The sequence below is a fragment of the Argiope bruennichi genome, chromosome 10 (assembly GCF_947563725.1).
Source record: "Argiope bruennichi chromosome 10, qqArgBrue1.1, whole genome shotgun sequence".
NCBI lineage: Eukaryota > Metazoa > Arthropoda > Arachnida > Araneae > Araneidae > Argiope > Argiope bruennichi.
The window spans coordinates 112,804,642-112,828,961 of NC_079160.1; the positions used below are offsets into that span (position 1 = coordinate 112,804,642).

At 29.7% G+C, this 24,320-nt stretch overlaps 2 long non-coding RNA genes across 2 annotated transcripts; one reads left to right on the forward strand and one right to left on the reverse strand.

Moving 5' to 3' along the window:
* Positions 1-1,066: 1,066 nt before the first annotated feature.
* LOC129988819 (uncharacterized) lies at positions 1,067-4,124 on the reverse strand. The gene is made up of 3 exons (XR_008785688.1): positions 3,965-4,124; positions 2,143-2,323; positions 1,067-1,215 (listed from the first exon to the last, which is right to left on the reverse strand). It is a non-coding gene; the product is annotated as an uncharacterized LOC129988819 (long non-coding RNA).
* An 8,635-nt stretch (positions 4,125-12,759) lies between these two features.
* LOC129988820 (uncharacterized) lies at positions 12,760-21,870 on the forward strand. Its single transcript, XR_008785689.1, has 3 exons — positions 12,760-12,898; positions 15,086-15,262; positions 21,668-21,870. It is a non-coding gene; the product is annotated as an uncharacterized LOC129988820 (long non-coding RNA).
* The last annotated feature ends 2,450 nt before the right edge of the window (positions 21,871-24,320 follow it).

The following is a 24,320-nucleotide window of genomic DNA, read 5'->3' on the forward strand; positions in this document are numbered from 1 at the left end:
GGCACTTCCTTAGATTTCTCTTCATTGCCTAAATTCACGAAGATTAACAATCGTGGCTCTGCAGATATTCAAAAATTACAGTCTACCTTGTTTTATTTTATAAAATATATTGTAGAGCAGAGATGCTCCTAAGAACGTAAAAAGCAAAATTTTACTGGCACTCTTTAATAAAGCCTCAAAGAAACAAAAGATAAATTGTGCTAAGTCTAAAGATTTGAGAATCCAGCAGTGACGCCCATATGCTGACTTATAGCGAATTTGCTCTCTGAACCCACATTATCTGTAAACAATGTGAATACTTGAATCTTAGATGAATTTTGAGATAAAAATTTATTATAATCCTTCAACAATATCACAATACTTTACTCAAAAATCATGAACTTTCTTCTAAAAATAAATAGTTATTTCTGAATATCTCTAATTTGGACAATATGCTTTTGTTTAAAACTGACATGCAATTTAGCATTATAGCTTTTCTATGTATATTTATGTTTCATTTCTTCTGGAGTGGATCTAAACAGGATAAAACAAACCAGATATATCTGAATAATAAATGGATAAATTTAATTAATTAATTAAAAAAGAATTTATCTGTAATAACTGAAAAGCCAATTTGTGTAAGTAAACCCAATTTTTTCACTAGCAAGTAACGATCGAAATCGGAAAAGATGGCTGATTATTATTATAATGATTTCACTGCAATTTTATTTTACAGAAAAAGATAGCAGAAAAAGATTTTTAATATTCTTAAAAATGAAAGGATCATTTCAATTTTTAAAATTGAATTGTAAACAAAGTCTTTTTACGGAATTTTTCTTTTAAAATTTGTTCTGGGGCATAATATTCATGATTTTTTCTTTTTCAACTATAGTTTTTAAGCTTTCAAAATTATCTCTTAATTTTTATTGAAAACGATGACTATTTAGAATGATTGTCAACCGATTTATTTAGTTCATAAAGAATCAAAATTCATAAAAGTCTTTGAATATTATACAAAATTACTACAAATATTTGAAGATTTCAAATCGTTTGGTGTTTCTAAATGAATAAATAAAGAGAACTGAAATCAATTAAAATTCTCCTTTATTGTTCTTAGCTTAAACATTAGTTGAAGTTGTTCCAAAATGTTTCAATATTAAATTTATCCGTTAACTATTGAGCGAAATCAATCTTTTTCTGATAGAACATCATTCCGGGGTTTTCATCCAGTTACATCTGAAAAGAAAGAAAATGATTTTATAATTACAAGTGTAAAATTAAAAAAAAGATAAAAATTAAAAATTGTTTTAACAGCTGTTAATATTTATTTCAGAATTGCAGTTTAATTAACGTAAAATAGGAATGAAATAATGTGCTTATTAATTACAAATTTTCAAATTACAATATTTTCTTTAAAAACAAAGTAATTTTAAATTCTGTTATGACCAAATAATTTATTTAAATTATTTAACATTTTAGACCAATAAAAAAGTACTAAAGGATATTTTATTTTATATTCTAAATAACTGACATTTTAATTTTTGGAAAATATATCTATACTGATTTAATAATACTTTGGAAGAGAATAAATTTAAATTGTATACTCGTACTGAAATTTATAATAACAATCATTGTTATAAACTCATTCTATTATTATTTTAGTAACTTCATTTATCAACAAATTACTTCTCAACTTTTCATTATCAACAAAAGCATAAAAATATAAGAAAAAAATTTAAAAATTATCGGCATAAAAGTAATTTTTAAATTATTTTAAGAATTAATTAACTCATTCTTTAACTGGTTTAAGTTATTCGAAATTCCAGAAATCTCATGCAACTTATAAATTTCCTGCTTTTTAAATTATTAGTTATTTACGAATTAAATTGAAAATGCCTAATGAGCATTCAGATAATAATGAACATTCTATTGTATTTTATTTTACAAACAAATCATTTTTGATCAAGTCTATAAATATATTATTACATAATTTGGAATCTGTTTTATAATATTCATAATTAGAGCTATTTTTGCTTAATTCTTAACTAAATGATATTTAAACTTAGAAGTATTTATATTAACATAATGTAAATTTTAATGGCATAATGTGCCAGAAAATTTAAAGTTTCTTCATTTGATATTTTAAACGGAATAATGCTTTACCTTTAAGTTAGTTTATTCATTTCTTCCACAAGTAGCTGAGGGCTGGGTTGTAGGCTCCGTAGTAGTTGTAGGCATAGGGATGGGCTGCAGCGTAGCCATTGTAGCCAGCGTAGTAGCCACCATAGTAAGGCCACTGTGCAAGAGTGCACACCACCAAGGCAACCAAGACAAGGAGAACAAACTGAAGAAAGAAAAAAAAAATCTGAGTCGATGACCACACAAGGGCCAAATTTAAAAAAAATATTTATCCATTCTTCCTAAATGTCTTTTATTTAACAAATATATTTTTTTATTTATAAACTTAAAGTATATGTCTGCAAAATTTTAAAAATCATTTGATATTAAATACATAGAAAAGAATTGAAATGTTCAGATATAAGAATTTAAAATGTTTATAGTTGTTCTTCAATATATATTTGAAGAAAATATGGAAATATTTTGAAAAGTGCCTTTATTTGGTAGTTCTTTACACAGAAAATAAACGTTTCTTCTAAAAAATGATTAAAACTCTCATTTTGAATTTTTTTAATCTTAAATTTTACTGAATACTCTCGTTTTGAAAACTGAATTTTTTAAAAAATTAAAAAAAGAATGTTTCAAAAATGATTTAATTATATCGATATACCGAACATAGATTTTTCTTTTCTTCTTTATGTAATTACTACTTTTAAATGTTCTTTGATCAGGCTACCATAACATATTGCACAGCAGCTGAATTAGGAAATTAAATAGTTTAAAACTTTTACTAAACTAAATAGAAAGGAAGCTAAAATATATGAGTAAAATTGAATCAAATTTATATATTTTTCCAATTACATTTAATGATTTTAGCAAACTTGAGTTGAGAGCTCTAGCTGTAATTGCAACCGTAAGCTTAAATCCTCTTTTAAGTGAAGTAATCTAAAAAGGTTTCACATTCTTAAGTATTTTTAGAGTGGAAAAAGTTTCTTTAAAATCCTTTTATTTCTGCAATTTGATGATTTATTAAAGATTGCATACTATAATCTCATGAAATATTTATGATATTTTTTTCTCTTATTTGTAGGTAGTAATATTTTAAGAATCGTTAGAAAGTTGCTTCCTAACACCAATGTGGAGTAAAAATTGAGGGCAGAAATATTTTAAGTCTCTTTAGAAAGTTGCTTCCTAACACCAGTGTAGAGTAAAGATTGCGGGTAGAAATATTTTAAGTCACTTTAGAAAGCTGCTTTTTAACACCAGTATAGAGTAAAATTAGTGGGCAGAAATGTTTAAAGACTCTTTAGAAAATTGCTTCCAAATACCAGTGCAAAGTAAAAATTATCACAGATATTATCAGATAGTTCTTAGAACATCTCTTTACTGGAGAAATAGCAACTTTAAAAAGCTATTACTTTCGAGATATTTAAAAGAAGATTATAACTGTCATATGCATCTTCGAGAAGTCAATTTTATTTGGGCTATCAAAGAACATGGTTACTTTTTCTAACTCCATGAGAAAATGACAAGAATAGAACAATTATTAAGAGAAGAGATCTTATTTAAAAGCAAAGTGATAAGTATAAAAAAAGATAAAAGATCTTTCATTATTTTATAAATCTATTTTGCAATATCGGGAGAATTTCTCTTTGATAAAACAATAAAAAAATAACTTCAATATAGGTGGAAAAAAAAAAAATTCCATTATTTCAAAACAACTTTTTTTAAATTTAAAAATAAAGTATGCTCAAACTATATAATTTATAGTATTATCCTTGGATATAAACTGAAATTAAAGATTTTTTTTCTCCTATTAATAAATGAGAAAAGGAATGAGAAAGGAATGAGAAAGTAGGATACTCACGAGGGTTTGCATGTTGAAGGCTCTTTTCTAGCTTGAGACTGGAAAAGTATGATTTGGAGTTTTCGGACTTGGGCTTATATACAGTTTTTGGAACAAAGAAAAGCGCTGGATGTTTCAATAAGTAGTTCAAATTTGAAGGTTAGCCCTCTTCTTTGTGGGAAATCCTCACCAATCTTCCTCCTCATCGAGGGCGTGGTTCGAAGAAACAACCTTGTAATCGTCACTTTGTTTCGTTGACCAGTTCCCCATTCAGTTTTTCTTTTGACCAAAAAGGACCATTATGTAGAAGCAGAAAAAAAATAAAGCAAACATAAAAAGCTGCCGAGGATTTCATTTGTTACGCATTGTTTGGGTACGAGTAAATTTAATGAAAATTCGAACGTGATTATTTTGAAATGAAGTTGTTTACTTACTTTTAGTATATGGAGGATCCAAGCACTTTTTGATTACACATTCAATGAAGGCATTGTTTTTGTTATTAAAAGTTTTTTTCAATCATTTCGTATTTGTACTATTGAAAATATATCTATTAATGCTAAAATGAAGAATGAAGTTACTTTATGAAATAAATGATCAGGATCTATGAAATAAGAATTTTTATGTTTTAAAAATAATAAATATATCTATGAAAATATTCCTCTAAATCAATAAAGCCGTATCTTGTCTATTAATTTAGAGTACTAATTCTTAGGAACAATTTGCATTCGTGGTTGAATATAGAACATACACTGTCAAAATTATCTTTCGAGTTACTAGAAAAAAATCTGTTCAAAATTTCTTCCAAACTATTAGTTGCAGATTTTAAGATCTCTAGAAATGGATTTTAAATAATAGTGATCGTTAATTGTTGAATTTTTTAATTAATTAAGTTCAATAATTTTCAACTAGCGGATTTTTGAATTTTTAGAGAGATGATTTATGCAAAATTTTTTCCTCTTTTTAGCTAGTTATAATAGCAGACCATTATTAAAGAATTTGTATTAATTTTAGAAATAATATCTGTCTATAATATTATTTCTAATATCTATTATAAGTATATTTATTTTATTTATAATTAGGGATTTCTTTTTTTATATTATTTATGATTGTAATGATAATTTTTTTTAAAAAAAGAAAAATTAATCTGAATTCGATATTCCTTTAGAACGAAAAGTCATCAATGTTCGAATGTAGTTTGTTGAAATTTCTATAAACTAGAAGTACAACAATTTTGTTTTCATTCTATATTTTCAGTCAGATTTTAATTAATATCCACGAATAAATGTTTATTGTATTTCTTTCAATAATTATTGAAAATTTCCACATGAAGAAATTATTGCAAAATTGTGTCAGTTAAAACATGCTATATATTCCTGACAATTACTATGTGTAGTGATGCTATAACTGAATGAACTAGGAATACTACGAATTTATATTGATCAAAATTTTTTTTTATTTATATAAGACAGTTACTTAAAGCTGTTTGATATGTAGCACATATTCTTAAGATTTTCTTTCAAACTATTAATGAAAACCGTCGGACAGTTTATCCAAAATAACCACAAGGAAATATGAGAAATCATCAAATCTATCACTATATCTGCTACCGTGAAAGACCGAAATCTGGAGAATGTCGACACTCACCGGTGAGTGTCAACATATACCAAATACCTTGGTGAAAGACCGAGAATATTTTATTATATTCTTATTATATTCGGAGTATCACCGGTATATGTCTACAATCACCATGCACTGATGGTAAATGTTGAAAAAAAATATTTTTGTTACGTTTTTAAATCATACTTTATTATTAAAACATATTATGAATGATATTTCAAATTAGGAGAAAGCTATAGTTATTAAAAAACTATAGGAACTAAGCTATTAAGCTTAAAGCTAATAAAATTATAGTAATTAAACTAAAAGCTATATTATTAAACTTAATTATGTGATTGACGTTATACTATCTTATTTGTTACAATTTAAACTGTTATGGCACTTTGAATTGCATAATAATCCTTTGCTTTTACAATTGCATTTAGTAGTGAAACATTTCGTTTTGCAATGACAGCATGTACAGCTTTTCCCTCCACTTCTCGAATTAGCTGCAGCGGCTTCTCTCAGCGACATTTCTTGAGAAGAAATCTCATTTGTCGAAAGTAAGTTTTCTTTAGAAATTACAAGCTGATTATGGGTATAAAGCTGCTTTAGGGTGCCATTTTTGTTGCTAATTTATAAATGCGGAGTTTTCTATTCTAACAACAACCGAAAATACATTTCGGGCATCTGTACGACCTGTGTCGACATCAGGGACTTGCATTTTCACAGTAATGTCGCCGTAGAGTTTTTTGAATAAATACAGCTAAGTAATTCAGATTTTCTGATTAATTATTCATAGGTCGAAAATTAAAGAAGTCTTCGAAGTAATAAGATTATGACTAACATTTCTTCATAATAGAATGCAGCTAAAAGATTAAGAGAGAGAGTTATTATGTCTATTACGCGTTTATACAAAATAAGGCCCAGCTAATAGCTGTTCAAGAGTCGAATGTTCACTGCGTTTTTAAGACAGAAGCGTCATTTACAATATCCCATACGAAGGAATTCTCTACATCGATAAAACTAGATCCATTCTTACAGTATAAGGGCATTCACTTTTTACAACAAACCTTCTAAATACTAAAAGAAAACTGTTTGTGGAAATACTTTGAATTCATTCGAAATGGACGGACCTGTACATTATACATGTAAATAGCAGTATCTAAGTATCTCTGTCTTAACGAAGCAGTATCTCTGTCTTAACGAAGCAGTATCTCTGTCTTAAACGAAGTGGTCCAGACAAATACACTTCCATAATCTAAAACACTAATACTTCCCATACGTGGTCTTCTGCCTTTGGGGTAGAAATCGATTTGCTGTGTATTCTTGCATTGTATATATAGTGTAATGATTCAGCTTCTTCCCTGGGTGACCATGGTGACGTTCCTTTTTCCCACACTCGATAATTTACATTCCGGGCCATTCTTCATCAACGAAACTCCCACAGTGTTAAGTGCCTCCAGATTGCCAAATGGAAGACCCTCCTTTTAAGTACAGTCATCTGGCCATTTAGTGCTAATCCAGATAAGGAACCACAACTGCGTTCCCAGGGAAATAAGTAGTGTCTTCGAAAGGCGAGAGTGTCAAACACTCCAGATGTCGAGATGTCCTTCATTTTTCCCATTGTGGAGGGTGGATCATCAATGGACATTTCCCACGGGCGACCAGGGACGATTCAGGTTGTTCTGAACGGTGATTGGGTAACAGGGAGTGGACAGGAAAGGTGGAGACTAAGAGAAAGATAAAAGGTGAGATTTTTCGGAAGAAGAGAGAGAGAGAGAGAGGAGCTTGGTATGAAGTGGAACTTCTGAGAAAAATTCAACCCGAAGGAAATTCGGTGGATTCCTAGAGCTAACCCTGCAGTAGCCTGAGACGCCAACCGCCTGTTAGCTGTTCTTGTGAAGGCGTTTTCTTCAAATTTGTTCGAGGAACTATGCTTGTTTAAATTTCGTGCTATAAATAGCATCATTCATTTAACCTAGATGAGAAAGAGTTGTTTTTATGTAATAAAGCTGTAAATAAAGAATTTGATCATAACGCTACCTGTTATTGGATCGAGATTTTACAATAGTATACCGATAATTCTGGGCAAGGTATTGTAATATTTTTTTAAAGACGTTTTTGGATTGTTAAAATTCATTTGGACGCCTTCTTTTAGAAATACTGAAACATTACATGCTAGTTTGTTGGAATAGAAAAAGATATGAGGACTTATTCCTTACACATTTAGACACTCATTCCTTACACACAAATTCTGCATTTGACAATAATTTCGATTCAGTAATGAAAGTTTTGCATTCTCTGGTAATTCCATCTGGTAAAATATGATATCCCATTTACAGTTTCATGTCTTTAATGGGTCTATTCTTAATCCGATTTCCATGTACCATACGTTTTAAACAGACAGACGCGGGGCTCAGAAATCCCCAGTCGACCAACTATCTTTCCAGTTGTTGGTAATATACTTTTTTCAATATGAGCATTAAAATTAGGATCCATATTTTGTAGATGACAGGAAAGGACATCTTCGTTTCTGCTTCGTAAATTGGATCAACGGCTTATTATACTTTGCTCCACGTTATATCCCCACTTTTGAAAATCAAAATGAGCCATAGTAGGGTTTTCTTTGCCTCTTGAACAAGGCGAGAAAGTTCTGTATTGTACACGGAGATCAAATAATTATCGACATAAAAAGAATTTTTAATTTTTCTGAAATTACTTTCATTATTAATTTTAATAGGACATGTTCTTAATTTTTATCTAAATAGTTAATAGATAAATATTTACAAAATAGTTACTAAATTGCTACCATGAGTAAAGGGCTATAAATATAGTCGAAAACAAGTTTACTCTCTCGTATACCTAAATTTTTTTTTTAAATTTGTAATCTTCTCACCACAGAACTTTTAAAACATTTTCCATTGCAATGAAAATTAGAAGTAATACCTTTTTAATTATGGAAACAACTCCAATAACATTTAGTCAGTATTTCCTTAAAATGTATAGAATTTATTCAATTAAATTTGACTCCTTTTTCAAGACACTCAGTTATGGATACAGTTCTTTTGACTAGACAAGAAGTGGAATTCCAAAAGCTGAATATACTTTTGATGGAGTTGAGTTACACAACTGGGTATACTTTTAGTTGGTTACATATCTATGAGGTAAATGGCTTGAATTTGGTATCTCAGTTTCGGATATTGTTTCAATCATATCTTAATCAAGACACTCTTCGAAAACGGTTCACCGTCTATAAATTTACCTTCAAGCTCATGCCTCTGGAAGATTCGGATACATTGCTGCTCAGCTATGAAGTATAACTTATTTCGCCTCTCTTTAAGATAACTTGATTGCTTGCCTCTCTTCAAGATAAATTGACTCAAGATATTGCTTAATGAAAACAATGGATAGAGATGACAAATGTATTGTTGCGTTTCTTTTTTGGATTTAATCTCAATTGCATCTCTGATCCCCAAAGTATCCGTTTTCAACATCACAATAAAGGTCATTTTTTTATTAATATTGTCACGTAAATACTTTAGTATAGAACTCAATGACACACAAAAGAAGTAGAGCTAAGCCAATTTATTAACTCAACTCTGAACTCAGAACACAGTGACTGACACATCTTCTGTTTTTATACTAGCAGAGGGAGTTCCAGAATACTTTTCTGGAGACAGTAAGAAAAGTCCAGAACATGAAGAAACCAGACAGTAAGAAATGTCCAGTATCTTCTGGAACATAAAATAAAGGAAAACGTAAAATCAGGGAATTAAATATTTACATATACTATAAATCGCATTGTCTCTAGTGGGATTCGAACTTACGGTTTCTTGATTATGAGACCAGTGCCATGACCATTCGGCCATGGAGATTTGAAAGTCTTTTTTCAATGCGGCAATATTACCTGATGTGCAGAATTTTTTTCACAATATATATATATATATATATATTATGACTGACCGAACTTTTTTTCACTTCGATTTATTCCATCCCGGTTCGGGTGGCATAATTTATGTACAAGGAAGAAGTGATGAGATACGTCAGTCTACATCGCGACACAAGAGCAGAAGAGCTAGTGAGACGGGGATTTTCCCTTCAATGTTTTTTACAATAATACTTTTATAGGGATTTCTTTCACACGTATAGTTTTAGGAAAGAAAAATCTAGGTATCTTTAAAAGAATGTGCTATGCATTAAGGATTTTAATCCCTTCCCTCGGAGCAGGAGAAAATGCTGATTGTAGCAGTTTTGTTAAACGCATGTTAGAAATAATTAAATAAAAAAGATGGAATTAGATCAGGGAATAAGAGAACATTTTAGAACAAAGATAATATAGGCTAAATTAAGATAAAAAGTAGGAAATTTATTAGGATTTAAATTAGTTTTTAAAATATCATTGCATAAAAATATCTCTCTCATTACACTTTTTAAGTGTAAACCTTGCTTTAACCAAATAAATTTTTTTCCGTCTTCTGTTTCCATCTTCAGAAAGAGCAAAAAAATTAAAATTTTTCAATTTAAATATTATCTGAGTTATGATTTGAAATCATAATTAGAATTCTAAATACATCTTTCATACAAGGATTTAATGAGATAAAGAAAAGAGTTGCTAAATATTTATTAGGTATTCAACCAATCGATTCTGAAGCTCTTGAATTGTTTCTATCATAAATTCGAAATGCGCTTAATTTTCTTTTAGCTTCTGTAGCAATGATTATAATTAAATCTAGTAGCTAATGCGGCGTTCTTGCCTCATTTCTACTTTGCGTCATAAATTATTAATGCGATTTTTTTCATTTTATTAAACTAGATATTACACATATAATTTAACTTACTGGAAAGGCTTGATTTAGAAAATTCTTCAGATAGGATTAAAAGAAAATACCACGAATTGTTTCCTGAATTTTCTTCATCTTTAGAAATTTTTAACTGTTTGAAGGAACTCTAATTCAAAATAAAATAATCGTATTATATTACAAAATAGCATTTTAAGTAGTCTTCCATGACCAAACTCAATGTCTTATCAATGGTGACAATGTTTTATTATACAGCATAATATATTTTAATTGAAAAAAGTTACTCGGTAGTACAACGTTAAGCAACTTCGTAATCAAGCAGAAAAGTGTGAAGTATTCACCTTTTCCAACTTTATACAAATTTCCGAAAAACACTTTACAATGTATGATATAAAAATTTCGTAAAAACAAAACTTAAAATCTTCAAATCGTTTCATTTAGCGTCAATAGCTTCATTTTTACTCTCTCATATATGTAGTATAAAGAAAGTAAAGTAAAATTTAAAAAGTTCGAACTCGAGATTTTGACAGATCTTCACGTTTTAACCTACCTGAATTCGGAAAACATAATTTCTTTTTAAAAAATCGACTATCAAAACACCTTTGAATTAATTTCATCTTGCAAATAAGATTATCGATTTTTACCTTATTGTGTACGAAGTATAGATAAATTATAGTAAACATCAAAAAATTCGAATATCCACGTTTCAGACTTTCCTGAGACCGAAAAACACATTTATGGAAAAAAATGTCTGTTTGACTGTGACAAAGATAGCTGTCTGTGACAAATATAACTCAACAACAAATAAAACTCTTTGAGCTATGTGGATGAAATTTGGTATACAGATTTAAAACCAAATTCGTAGATTTCCATCAAATTTTGAATAAAATCCGTTCAGAAGAAGTCTGTCTTTTTTCATATAAGTTAGCACGTTAACAATGAAATGAAGAGAACTAGATAAATAACATTTGGTACACGCATTTAGCATCTTTAGTATTGATGCCTGTTAAATTTTGAGCGAAATCCAAAGAGGGATTGACCATTTGTCGGTTTGTACTTTCAGAAAGGCACAAAGATTGTGATTCAAAAACGTAGATACTTAACTATATTAAATTTGATATGGATTTTGTGACTACAATTGTAATTCTGTGTCAAAATTTTGTGTCAATCGGTTGGGAAGAATGCGTCAGAAGCCTAAATTCGATTTTTGAATACTTTTAATCCGCATAGGGGGAATTGAGCACCAAAATATTCTTCAAGGATCACCCGATCGTTTAAGTAAAAATGCTAAATTCGAAGGTTAATATTTCGTAGCTATTGTATGGTAAAGCCATGCAAGGTATTCACTGGGAAAGTATCTTTATTAGAGAAATGCGAGGAATTTTGGGGATTTAATTATAATCGGATGGATTATGTAATTATTAAAATCAAGTTGGAATAAAATTTTCACGTTTTCTTACAACTAGGTGCCAGTTTTTAAAACTTTTTCATTCAATCAATCAAAGACTAACTAAATATTACCCACAGTAATTCAATAATATTTTCCTTTTTTTAAAGGAGTTTCTAAATTTTTATCATAATATTATTTTTTCCTAGTTCATGCATCCTAATGATATTTTTTATTATGTCAAAATAAGAACTGTATTTCTTTTCATTCCTTGTATACGTAATATTCGCAAAGGAAATATTATAATTGGGGAAAAATTTCTAACTGAAGATTTTGCTGAATTTCAATTTTTGATAACACTACAATGGATTTCTAAAACGAAATATAATTATATCTTTCAATCTTTTGGTGTATGTAATTAAGAATTTTTAAAAATACATTTGACAGATGGTTGGAGTTTGATTTTTGATTTTTACATCAAAATTGTTTTTATTAGTTTCTAATCTGAATCAGATAATTCAAATTTGGAGCATTCTTTCTATCCGCCTAATTACTAAAAATTCAGAACTGTTCTATGGTAATTCGGTATGGTGGTACTATGAGTTAAACTTAACACTTCAGTCAAACTATATATTTCAGATTTTGAGAAGTAAATGTTTGCACAATAAAAGCATTTTTCCTACCTTTATCTGAAATAACATTTGGAGATATTGAAATGAATATTAATAACGGTTTTTCCGCACGCCTTGACCTTGGAATCACCTTCTTCCCTTATCAGGGTGAAATACTTTTCAAGCGCCTTACTGCTCTGCGGAAAGTGCGTCACACGTGGCATTAGGCATGCAAAGTTTGTATATTGCTATCAATACGAAAACTATTCGCCTTTCTGCATTGCAAACCGTCCAAATTTTTTTGCAGAGAGATACGTTTAATAACAAAAATGGAGCTTTTGGACGTGAAATACAGATCAATTCACAGTTGAGTGGGATAAGTCTGATTTATATTAAGTTTAGCGAGAAGTTTTTGTTCCAGATTTATGAGTGAAAATCAGGAATTTAGCCTTGAATGTTAAAAAAAGGGGATGAAAGGTATATAAGGCCAAAATTTTAGGGAATGGGTAGCTTATTTCTCCCTAAGGTACAGCGAGAGAAGTTCATCATGCAGTACTTGGTATGTATTACTCTGGTTATTTAGTTTCTATAATGAACTGTGCATTTCCTAAGATTTGGTCTTAAAAATGTTCTATTTTTGCAATAATATAGGAGGTTTTTGTTGCAATCACATCTCATATGTTATTCGATTGAGCTGAACTATCTAACAATATTTTGGTAGAGGTAATTTTTTTTGGTTTTTGTATCGAAATTAGATCCAATTTTGTGATAAAAAATACATTGTACTTTTGAAATATCTGTCCTTTTTCTACGTTGCTAAACATGATTATTCGAATCATTCAAGAACTGGTAGTTTTAACCTTTACCAATGAATTGCTAAACTATGCGAGCTGACTTCAGAACAATTCTCTGCTTTTCCTCCGGTAACTCCCATGCAAATTCTGTCGATACTGCTCCGTTCAGTGGTGGCAGGGTGGCTAGCTGTACACAAGAAGAAGTATATCCCCATGAAGGTAAATTACAACATATTCCGAACTTAAATCAGACCTCAATCTCAGCAACATCTAAGTGCGAAAAGATCATTTGGTCTAATTCCCTTTTTTTCATGAGTTGTTAAATATCTTCAACCTCAGGCAACACCCAGGAGCTCCAAAGTCGTTTGATCTACATTTTGTCTTTATGATGTGTGGTGACGCTTTATAAGCCAGATAACAGCTACGAGACATGAGAAAATTCTTTCGTCTAGTGGTCTTGTTACTCGGCTACGAACCCAAAGGTTGCGAGTTCGATCCTCGCCTATAGCCAACAGCAACATGTGCATTGTTGAATCATGATACTCGTTTTGCCAGACTTGATTGTTGACAACAAATTCACTTCTGGGATATTCAGTCCATATAAGATGGGATGAATCTGAATTTTGGGGTGTATTGGCAGAAGAGCCATGCTCGGTTGTACTCGCCAAACTGATTTAATACAACATCTATATGATAATATATGTCTACAATATTCCAACTTCTCTCATTTCGGTAAATTCTATAGTTCAAACAAACTTTTCGCCTTATCCGCATTAGCATAAAATGTTGTACGAAATCCCCATGATGTGGCTCGATGTTTTGAATTCCGGCCAATGTCTGAAAAATATCATAACATTGTTGTTGGACATTTTGAGCTAACAGGGATATTAATGCCCCAATCTCTAGACTTTCAGTTTGAACCAGTCGAAAAATGTAATACTTAGAATCGTTTTCAACACCCAATGATATATTAGAAACTGAACATCCACTCCGATTTGAAAACGTGATTAATAGAAAGTATTATTAATAAACTTTTCCGAAAATGATTCTCTTAAACCATGTACCATGAAAACAGTTTATAGTAAGTCAAGGCTCTTGCAGGTTAAAAGCATATGCGCCATTACAGATCATTGGTCTCCAACTTATCTCAGTTCAAACGCATAATCTCAGCTGTTATTTCACTCCTTCTAAATGATCATGTCTAAACGCACTAGTTTCTCATGTTGAGCAAAAGTGCTCAGAACTAGAATGCGATGTTACATATAATCTTTGCAAATTGAAGTCCTTGAGATGGTATAATCAACTTTAAAACGACATTCCAATATTCAAGGATTAAATCTCAAAAATCTCAAAATGATTTGGTATTATTTGCATTTTTTAAGTCTTTGCTATTAATATCCTACAATCCTATTAATAATTACAACCTTCTGCTTTTCTTTTATTTCGGTGAAAGTTATTAATGATATTAAACCCCCGGGGGACACCTCAAAATGAGGGTGAGATGCTTCCGGCATGGTGGTTGGATCTCGCCACCCTGGAGGGTGCACTAATAGGTGGGGGATCTGACTCCTCCCATCGATGATGGGACGTACTTCCTTCGGGGAGGGTTGTACCGTGGTCGGTGATGGCCCTTAGGACTCAACCACAGTTCCCGCCAGTGTTGCTGTTGCGGCGGTCCGGGCATTCAGTTTTATGGTTTAAATCCGTGTACCTTCGTTGCTGGTCGGAGAGTCAGATGGCTGACTTAATGATATTAAAGCCATAGACAGCTATTCAAAGTTATTCACATTTAAAAAAAATATTTTTTATTAATAATGGTTTAGTCACTTTATTTACAACGTTCTGGTTTTTTTTTATTTTGGTAAAAGCCATTTATGATATTGAAGTTATTGATAGATATTCAAGTTTCTTCCTAAACTTCAAGTTCTCTAATTCATTCATATTCCCTTTAGTTCGCTTTCCTGCTGTTGGCCAGTCTTCTGGCGTTCTCCTATGCCATCTACGGATATCCTTACGGATACAACTACCTAGGCCACTACGGATACTACGACCACCTCTACGACCACGGACTTTACGATTACGACCACGACTACCACATCCTGTTGAAGAAATAAGTTATTTGAAAAATGGTAGGTTCGATTTTCATTGTTAAACTTAAACAGTCACATAACTTAAAGTAATGAAAGCAGTTTTTTGTAAATCCTAATAACGAGTTTCACTATAAGGCAATGAATTCTGATGATTTTATATGTTAAAATTATTATAACTCGGCTTCTAATATCAAACATGTTTCTTCTTAATATACAATTTTATCTCTTCTCTTTTGAATAGTTTCGTATAAAGATGTAGAGTTATCTGTTCGAAAATCATCACATTACTTACAAAATGAAAGTTCGGAAACATAGATGAAATGCTGCCTTTTCAGATGTCTTTATTATAGAATGTATGTCTTATATGTCTCAGTGACAAGAGGATAAATGAAAGAGCTTAATAAACTGACTTTTAGCTTTTGTTGTAATTAGCATATAATTTTTAAATCTTTTAAAAAAGTATGCATATTTTTTTATTACATGTCAGAATCTCATGTAGAGACTCTACGCTTGAGATGGAAAGTTAGAATCCAAATATGTCAATTTCGTTGGATCAATTTATGTTCAATGAAGTAATTCTAAATTTATCCAATATTAAATCCCAAATCCTAAGTTTATTTTTAAATTTTTGAAATAAAAAAAGACCTGATGTCACAGTTTTATAATAAAACATATTAAAATAAGAGGCATAACATGCATTGATACATTTATTATGAATTTACTCCATAATAACAAAATTCACTCGAAATATTTTGTACATAAATACCAAATCGTACCTCTGTTCTTGGTTATTTCCTTATTTAGTTCTTATTCATTATCATTTGTGTGTATTTTATTATTATTTTTTATTTATTTTTCTTTAGCTTTGAAAAGTATGATGAACCAGAATATTTAGCCAAACAACATTTTTTTATTAGTTATACGTGTAATTTAATAATCGTACACTTTAGAGAAACATTTAAATGTCTTGTATTCCCCAAAATCTCTAAATCCATCTCGTATTTCTTAGAAAGTCCTGTCTTATAAAAATTGTATCTTCTGTCGACTGTAGATAGCTTTTGTCTAAAAGATCTAAAATTCAGATAAAAGATCTAAGTTTACACTGTTAAGGCTATAGTCTCTATTATGAAGATATACCTTCACACACAGGAAAACTGAACGCTGTCTTTCCCAATACAAACTGAAAGCTCTTTTCCCAATGCAAGCTTCTGAAATAAGCTCAAATAAACAAGTTTTATAGCCAGCAAGCAGAAATGCTTGTTAATGTAGCTCATTCAGGAATTCCGTAGCTGAAAAGAGATGTTAAATACAGATCCATGGATCTCATTAACATTTCGTAGCATCACAAATCCATAGCTTTTTGGTGAGAAAGAGTGCGACAAAGTCGTGTGTCTTTGGCATAAAAGAAGTTTAAAGAAAGTAGTGACAACATACTTTTATAAGTATGAATAAGTGCTCTCTCCCTCTTCACATTATATAAATATACTAGCCGCCTTTGGCGACCAGCCTGTTCGCCAATCTTAATGTTCATTTAAATTTTAATAATTAAATAGGTTTAACCGGAGTTTAACCTCCTTCTTCGCCAAGTTGCGATAACGCACCAAAGCTGGCAATCTTTATTATGCACTATAATTGAACATCTGCTTCTTTGCTTTTGAACATTTCGCAAGGCCGTTGTTTGCGATTTTTAAAAATTTCGCCAAGCAGGGGATAAAACTCCGGTCGTACCATTAAACATTTTACGCAATTCCAACTTTAATAGATTCTTCAGCAAAATATTTTAAAACTTCAAATTTTGATAGTCATATAATTCACTCATAATATTATAAAGGCCTTCAGTTATAGCGTGATATATATCTCTCTAATTTTCTGTTACCCCTCGTAGAAATTATGCTTTAAATTACAGTGTAAATGATTAATCTGCAATTAATATAATATTTTTTACTGAAACAAAGCATTTTTTTTAATAATATGATTACTGATAATAGAGTCACTGAGCGGTTAAACTTTATGGTCACTAAAGAATATCCTTCTTAATTTATGTAATATCTCAAGAATTTGTCAACAAAAATTTCTCAGATTCATCATGAACAGATCGATTCATTAACAATGTTTAATTTTAAATGCATCAAACACTAAGAAAATAAAATGAATCGTTTAAAATAATCGGTCGAAAACAGGTTTAAAAAAATCTACTTAAAAAACGATGTACTTAAAACTATAAGCATATACAAAAAAATATATAACTAACATAAATACATTTTACTTACAAAAGCATGCAACTAACCTAAAAATAATTTAAATCGTCCGTTGGTTGTCATGCCAACAATCAGAACAATGCGCATGCGTGGATTTTCTTCGCCAGTTACGTCAACGCAAATGCGTAAATTTTTCTACGCCAGTTGGGGTAACGCTATGCAGATTAGACATTTTTAATTTCCTTTATTCTGTGTTATTTTAATTCAAAAGTACTTCAGAATGAATGTGAAACATGGATTAATTAACAATGTTTAATTTTAAATGCATAAAACATTAAGAAAATAAACAGAATCGTTTGAAATAATCCGTCGAAAAATGTTAACCCTAGCCTAATTACTGTTGGGAGAAAAAAACAACTGATGCCTTACTTATTTGGCGATGGGGAAAATGGAAGATTTTTTTGGCGGAAAAGTTGGCGTTGGGAAAAATGGAAGATTTTTTTTGGCGGGAAAGTTAGTTTTTAATTAATAATGGACTACCCCTAACATTTAGGGGGATGAAAAATAGATGTTGGCCGATTCTCATAGATACCGGATAAGCACAAAAAATTTCATCAAAATCGGTCAAGCCGTTTCGGAGGAGTATGGCAACGAAAACTGTGACACGAGAATTTTATATATTAGATAAACACGTATTTGCATTTGCGTGGCCAAAAAAATAGAAACTTTTGAAATTTTAAAACTTCGATTTAATTCACTTTGGGAGGCGTATTAGATACAAAGAAGAAGCTATGATCAAATGGCGCATCAATCTACATCGCGGTACAAAAGCAAAAGCGAACGAAATTTTCCCTTCGGCGGTTTTTACAATGATATTTTGATAGGGATTTATTTGATACGTGTAGACTTAGGAAAGGAAAGTGTAGGTATCTTTAAAAGAGTGTTGAAAGGCTTAAAGATTTTTATCTCTTCTCTCAGAGAGTGAGAAAATGCTGAAATGAGCAATTTTATAGAGCGCGTGTATAATTAATCCTTATGTTTATTTTGTATAGTATACCATATATACAACTTTATAAAAATATACTACCACTATAAAATAATTTTTATAAAGTTGTAAGTATGGTATACTATACAAAATGATGTATATTATACAAAATGTATAGCTACCTATATACATTTTTTTGCTTTTCTTCAAAAAAGCAATCTTGCCACGATAAGGGTTAATTAAATTAAAAAAGTGGAACTGGATCAGGAAACAAGGAACCATTTTAGAATGAAGTTAATATAGATTAAATTAAGATAAAAATTAGGATATTAATTAGGATTTAAATTAGATTAAGAGTTATCATTATATAATACAGCATGGAATTTTCGTATGTGGTTGAAACGTTTGCACTCTGGTTGCGTTATACAGATCGCGCAGTCACTTAAACAATTCGTCCATCGACTTCATATATTTTATAATACAGTTTGAATAATTCTGACTTACTTCTTCCAATTCATATAAATAATTGAAAGAAAAATTAATTGTTTTATTTCTATATATACTTTTCTCAGGATTTTCTTAAAAACCTATATAAACATATAAATAATATAATTTTAAAAACCTATAAAGAAAAAACTGGAACTTTTATTCCAATATTTGAGGATACAAATCAAATATAAATTTGCAAGAGAAATCTTCAAATTAAGTTATATTTTGGATCATATTAAAATTTTTGATTTATTTAAAACTATAATCCTCTTTTGTTTTGATTTAATAATGTTGGCATTACTTAGTAATAATTCATTCAAAATATTCTGGTTCCTAATTTTAGCATATGTCTGTTGAAACAAATACTCTGATTCATAATTTATTGATCTTAAACATGAGTTAGAACTTTTTTTTTTCAATATTTCAGCATTTTGAATAAAATTATGACTTCTGAAATATCAGTTTAGCCAGATTTCAGGGACCCTTTAGCCGGTTGAGACACAATGATTTTACATATAATTTATGAAGAAATTGTACTTTATTTCAATAACGCCTTTTAACCACAAGTTACACGATTCTGGATAAGGGTTAACATTTTAAACTGAATTGCGTTAAAGAAAGGATTGGAATAGATTTTGTTATATATTTTTTCTTCTTCTAAATGTGTCCACTCTTATCTCGATTCAATAAGTAATTTTCAAACTATTAGAGATGGACATAATTTTCAAACTATTAGAGATAGACATAATTTTCAAACTATTAGAGATAGACATAATTTTCAAACTATTAGAGATAGATATAATTTTCAAACTATTAGAGATAGACATATATTTCCAGTTGGAAAGATGTTTTAAATGACAGGAAGAATATTTTATTTATGCATTAATTAAATTTGTGTGCATTATTAAATGTGTTTCTTAAAAAGTTACAAAATACAATCCCCCAGCTCTGTCAATCATTCTTAGTAAAACATTCTTGACACAATCTTATAAATTTAAACGATAAATTCTTGTATATTATAAATTTATTTCGTGTATCCCGGATTTGGCTCCAACGATTTGGATCAAATTTTATATTTTGAAAAGGTTTTGTTTTTTAAGTTCATCTATATAGGTGTTTTTCATGAAAAAACGAGATTTTACACAAAATTTTTTTATAACTTTTTAGAACCTTTTTCTATCTTGTCTCTTGCTGACAACGTCATATAGGGCCACGTCGTTAATGTTTGTGATGCTTTCATTGTTGCCAAAGGATGATAGCCTACTGGTCAAATCCTTGTGAGACGGCGCTATATGACATTATCCGAATACGAATATGTTCGGCTCCCATCCAATAGCAGCAATGCAATTATTGCGTTAACCCTTTAAAGGGCCATTTTTTTCTAGTCATATTATGTTAAAATATTTTTAGGCTTAGAATTAGAATAAGAAAAGGGAGTCATTTAGCTTATTAGATAAATTTAATTTGATTAACTAATTAATTTGGTTAATTAATAATTAAGTAACAAATCAAGATACATCATTTTGTGTAAGATAAAGAACTAAAGCATCTAAATTTCTTTCTAAAAAAATTTGTCAGAACTTATGCCAACCTATAAAATTTCATACAAAGATTGATAAATTTGGTGGGAAGCATACTTCCCACGATCCTAGAAAGGGTTAACCAATTCGAAGAGTATGTTAAACTAAGTGCAATTATGTGTTTTTTTATTATTATTTAAATGACCAGTTCATATGTAGGTAAAATTGAAAAATATTCATATGTTATCAGTAATGATTTGTATCTAAATATTTTAACAGAAAAAAAAAAAACGCTTTTACAAAAAAAAAAAAAAAAAAAAAAAAAAAAAAAAACACGCTTCAAATGAAGCTTGGTTTTCCAGGTATTAACATTAAAAATAAACAAAAACATTCTTTTGCGACTAAAACGGACTGACCTTTGAAAAATTAAAAATCTCTATTTATTGATAATTTCGGAGTCTCGAGAGAGATTTTAAAGGATTGACTGCAAACTGAAATTATAAATCGTTGTGCTTTTTTATCAAATTCTTAGTTAAAATAAATTTCTATGTGGTCTTCACGTAGGTTAAACAACTATAACTCCGTCTACATTAATCATAAAATGAGAAATTTTTTACCGTATATTTTAGAATGTCGGCAATTTTTTTTTCAATAAGTATGACTGATAGAACTGAGGGATCATATAGGAAAACAGATTTCGCAACTTTTTTGAGAAATATATTTATTGACTCAAACAATATGAAATATAATTCTTCCTGCCATTTAAAGCATCTTTCCAACTGGATCTATGCATGTATCTCTATTCATTTTGAAATGAGCTATTGGGCCACAATAAAAATGGACATTCTACGCGATAAATATGTGTGGAGTATCAGAGGATTAAAATTTCAAGCATCAATTTTAATATGTAATTTAATTCAGGTTAGTTATATTAATATCCCGTTTTAAAACAACGTTAGGGCTATTTTGGGACGGACCGTCATTTTGAACTGCTATTAGAGGACAAGGACGACATTTGAGCTGGTACCACCTTCTCCAAACTTCCCCACCACACCAATGGGAGGATATAGAACATATGTAATATGTTAGATTTAACGATACATATTTCGATTCATCAGTTTTGGCATGTCAAAAATATGATAAAATCAAATGTAGTTTGCATTGTGGAATATGAACATAATTTAGAATGCTATTTCGAAATATATATTTTCATAAATGGAAATAATAAATGTTCTTTTTTTCCTATTTGCAGGCTTTACTCTTTTGTAACAGATACGACCGAGCTTTACGTGATGAAGAATCTTGCTTTTCAAGGAAAACGTTCTCCCGAAATATCTTCCTTTACTTTGCTATAAAAATGCTTTATATTTCCACAAAGACTTTTACAACCACCTGCTTTGTTTAAAAATTAAGCATCAATAAAGTATACTTCTCTATGTTTTCTATTAAAATGAATCCGTTTTATTACTTTTATTTCTTGATATTGCGTGACGATATAATTTTTCAGCATACTTTCTAATATACTATTGCACTAAGTTTTTAACATTTATTTGTTCCTGATGACAATACAATATTTTAACATATTCAACATTTATTTATAGATTATTTACTTAATTTTAATTGTAATTGTATTCTACATGCGTGGCGCCATCTGGTAGGGAATCTAGGAATAAACTGATTTCATGATACCATAAAAATTAAAATAATGAAATATATTTAAAAACTAAAAAGTACCATATAAGAAACATAAAATGGTTTCCGAAATGTGCTTTTATTATTATATTAAAAAGCAAAAAACAATTATTTTTGTAAAATCTTGGAAGTCAAAATAAAATTGTATAAGTATGACCCGCGGATTTCAAGACAAGAAGAAACTAAAATCACAGAGAAAATAAAAAATATCTAAATATTCAACAAAATATATGCATATAATTATTGTTACTAAAATTTTAATAAGTATGAGTGAAATTCTAATTTACCTGAGATATTTCTATCAGCACTTCATCATTTCATTATTTCGCTTTAGTTTATTTATTTTTGAACTTTGGTACAAATTAAAATTATTTTCTATATTTTTAACAGCTTATAATAACACTTTTAGATTTAAAAAAAAATTAGGAAAATATTAGCATTTTAATATTAGCACTAACCAAGAGGAAAGAGCACAGAAATCTACGATTACTTTCAATACATAGCCTCCTTCTTTATACAAAAAAACTCCATGAAATTTTACTATTTGGAATATTTATTGCTAAATATTAAATTCACTTGAAATATATGACAATTTCTTTTAAATACATGAAGATTGTGGTCAGAATTTTTAATTTGAGTGCAATGAGGCACTACCCAACTTTCGGAACGAGTCAAGTTAAATAATCACTGACTAAAGAGGCCCACAATTCAAATGAATAAAAATTACGAGAAACATCTGTAACTATGTTGGATTTCGCATTGTTACGGAAAATTTCTTCCGATAAGTGTACAGTGAAAACTCCAACAAGATTAATAATAGATAACGATGTTTTGTTCACGAAAATATACGATAAAGGTGAAAAAAAATCCCACATACACAAAGCAGATACAAAACAAGCTTAGTAAATGATAATGACACTTAATTCTTCGAAAAAACTTAACACTTGTGTAAAAAACATTGTCGAAGCGTACACATATCAAGCTTAATAATGGATAACGATGCTTGATTGTAGGAACATACACAACATAGATAAGACATAGACGAAGCTTATACAAACTCAGCACTTGCAGAAATCTACAATACAGAAGCAGTAAATCAATAATAAAGAATCTTATTATCATAAATTACGCTATCAGATATTATGAGCCAATTAGTTCACTACTTTTCTATACACTCAACGATTAGCTGAGTCTTGTCTCTACGCTTTTTATAGTTTCCGTGATAGGAGGAAACTTCTAGAAGAATATCGTATCTTTGCTTCTAATCAAAATATCACCAAAATGTCAATAATTTCAGGAGCCGTCATTTTGTTTCAAATTCATCGCAAAGTTTCTAAAGGGTTGCCATGGCTAGGAGACCTTGTTCTGGCACCCATAAAATTTCTCCTTATTATGAAACTAACTATGTAAAGAAGCAATAATATAAATTTGTACTAGATTTATAGTACTTGTATTATAACAATGTGTGCAAAAATAAATCATTAATCACAATTATTTGTTCCTAGATTATTCGTAATTTATGACTGCTTTTGGCGCATAGATTAAGGAAAAAAAAAGTATATTTTTATATTTCCTTTATATATATTAAAAAAATAATGTATCCCAAAAAAAGAATTACAAAATATTAATTAAAAAAAATAGAAAAGTGTTCAAAATTAGCTTGGCACTCTTGGTGGATGTTAAAAAACTTCAATGCACGAATAGCCTACATGTAGTAGTTGTATGTGTAGTATTCTGTCGCTCTAATCTTTTAAAAATGTATAAATGCTGTGTTTTTAAAAATATTTTCTCGAATATATTTTTCATAAAAAATATTTAGGATAATAATAAAACGTACCAAAGATACAAAATTACTCTGAGAGGCCGATTATTGCAATAATGCAAATGTCTGTATAATACAATTCGTCATCCGACTGTCAGGCGATCAGATAATAACCATAAAAACTCTGAAGAAGTAAAAATTATACACCTGCGTTTGTGACTTTTGGATAACTTGTTTCATCATTTCTAAAATGAGATAGTGAGAGAAAATGAGATACAACGGAAAAAACATGTCGAATTCGCAAAATTGTCACGGATTGAGTAACGTATTAAAAGAATATTTAGTTATCTCCTTATTTAGTTATTCCTCGGTCACTTTCGTAAAAAAGTGAATTTTATATTGGATCATTTTTATAATTTGGTGATACCTCCGGGGGCACCTTTAAAAAAGG